This window comes from Pteropus vampyrus, unplaced genomic scaffold (assembly GCF_000151845.1).
Source record: "Pteropus vampyrus isolate Shadow unplaced genomic scaffold, Pvam_2.0 Scaffold139, whole genome shotgun sequence".
Lineage (NCBI taxonomy): Eukaryota > Metazoa > Chordata > Mammalia > Chiroptera > Pteropodidae > Pteropus > Pteropus vampyrus.
The window spans coordinates 1858306-1860808 of NW_011888920.1; the positions used below are offsets into that span (position 1 = coordinate 1858306).

A 2503-nucleotide genomic window follows, 5' to 3' on the forward strand; every position below is an offset into this window, starting at 1 on the left:
CCTGTTAAGATTCAGCAAGCAATCCACAGATGCTGTGCTTACAGTTGCCTCAAAAGGCCACATTAGAAACCGAGGCCAGATGCCTCCAGTGTGAGTCTAGGCGCTGCTCAGCAAGGAGCACTTGACTTACTGAGGATATACCTGGATGTGCCTTGGTTGGGGCTCGAGTTGAGGGAGACAGGGTTTCAGGGAATCCTCTGAGCGGAGTAACCTCTGTTACCAGTTTGATGATGTCACAGCTATGGCGGCACTGTGTCTGCACACTGGGAGCGGGGAGGGCTCAACAGAGAAAGATGGATACCGCTGGCACTTCTACACAGAGCAAGTCTTGCCTCGGCCCTCACTCCAACAATGTCTCCCTGTGAGACCCTGGTGGCCTCTGCACATAGCCGAAATGGCACTTGTGCTCAGAGAAGCAGGTCCGTCACTGCAAAAATCCACTTGTCACTGCTGCAGCCTCCGTCTCACTCAGCTGCTTGAGACTGGGCAGCCCTACGTCCTCACCCCGTCCTACTTTCTGCCATTGCAGGGTGATTTCTTGGATTTCTCCCTAGTTGTATGGCTCGTTCATCTAGATCCCAGGTGCTTTTTCCTTGCTGCTTCTCCTTGTTTTCATCACAACTTTGATTTGGTCGCCAGAGGGATGAACAGAGCATCTATCATCTATGCCATTTTTTGTCCCATCTCTTATTAATCTTTTTAGATAAGTACACTCTGAGATGAATATCAAGGTGGTCCTGGTGTAGCCCTTTCTTCTGGACACTTCTTAAGTCAAGAAATTTAAAACTTCTGAAGTAGAACAATTTATTGCTAAACAAGTCTAATTGTAATAAAAGTGCTTTACTGTACATATAGCTGCTTTACAACTCACCCAATAGTATGTATGTGTTATCTTAAGAGCACTTCAGATATTTCCGGTAACTAGCTTCTCAAGTATTCTCTGTGTTAAGCAATCCCACATGTGCAGAGTTACATGGTAAGTAAGATGTCAAGATGAAAGTAGGAACAATGGTTATCTGACTTTTGTTCCAGTTTTTTTTTTCATGATCCCATGGCTTCTCAGAATTAACTCCAGCATCCTGCCTCTTTTTTACCTTCTAGATTCTAAATTGTCATAAAACAGATTAACAAGAGAAAAACACAAAATCTTAATGTGTATACGTGGATGAGACCCAGGAAAACTGAGTAACTCCCCCAAAAGACTGAAGCCACCACCGTAAATACCATCTCCTACTAAAGACAAAAGATGTTGGGAGTGGGGATCCAGTTATGGCAGGTTACCAGGAAAAGCTTAGGAAACAAGAATAAGGTTGTTATGCAGATTGAAGTTATTGCATTCTATATTGAAAAGAGTTTCTAGAGATAAGGTCAACCTTCTCTTCCTGGTACAGCTAGAGAAACACCCTTTGGAAAGGAGATTGCTCTTATACATGTAGGTGTCTCTTACAAAAAGATAACTTCTACTCAGTTTTAAAGCTTTTCTATGCCTGTAATTTCATATAAATAATCAGCCTAAAATAATCCTTATGCTAAAGAGACTATTTGGGGGTAGCAAATTCTGCTTCCTGACACTAGCCATCTATAAGTAAACCTGGGGCACAATTTCCAGCTTCTACCAGAGATGCATGACCTTTCTAATATGAAACTTTCTTTACAGGGACAGAAATTAACAGAAGTCCTTGCACGTGGCAGTAGGCATCATACTATGCCATAATTAATTTTTTCTCGAGTTATAAATATTGCTGAATTTTAAGGCAAGGCTTGATTAATTGTGCATTGTGTCCCTTCTTTCAAGTCATATAGCTAGTGTGATTTACTTTTTTCTGTCATTCACACTAAATGTTGAACCAGTGAATTGTCAACCATTTCATGCAATATTCTTTTAATTATACCTGAACCAAGAGATTCTAAATACCATTTATCGTTGGCAGTTTGTTTACGAATCTTGCCATTAGTGCAGTATCACCAAACGCATTCTGTTAACTTTACCAGTCTTCCTCTCTCTCAGCTCTAGCTATAAAGTGACCCAGAAAAAGTCATCATTGTTTTTTCTTTCACCCCAGGGCTATTGAAGACCAAAGATGAGGCTTTTGAAAAAGGGAGATGTGGCAGACAGAAAATAGATGTTGAGCTGTAAATTGGAGAAAGGGCTTGTAGAGCATGTCACTAGAGCCAGAAGGATATGGATCAGTTTCCCCAGGGTCTAAGACACAGGAACTAGGGTCTGGGAATAAGGGATACTGGGTTAAATTGGGCTACTGAACGGTCTATGAGTTAACAAATAGAATATGGAAACCAGAGATTGAGCTTCATGATACAGTGGCTATTTCATCCTACCTTTAGAAGCATATATTAAAACTTACTTGGAGAGAATTCTACGTTGCTGGAAGGACATGAGTCTTTGGCACACTGGCCTGGTGCTCTTTCTGAATGATAGTGTCAATCCAGATCCATTGCTGTATCATTTTCATTTCTCTCTTTTTCCATCTGTTCCTGATCTAGC

General features: G+C 41.4%; 1 pseudogene; it reads left to right on the forward strand.

The window, feature by feature from the left end:
* Window positions 1-351: 351 nt before the first annotated feature.
* Window positions 352-2503, forward strand: part of LOC105297475 — a 110251-nt pseudogene continuing 108099 nt past the window's right edge.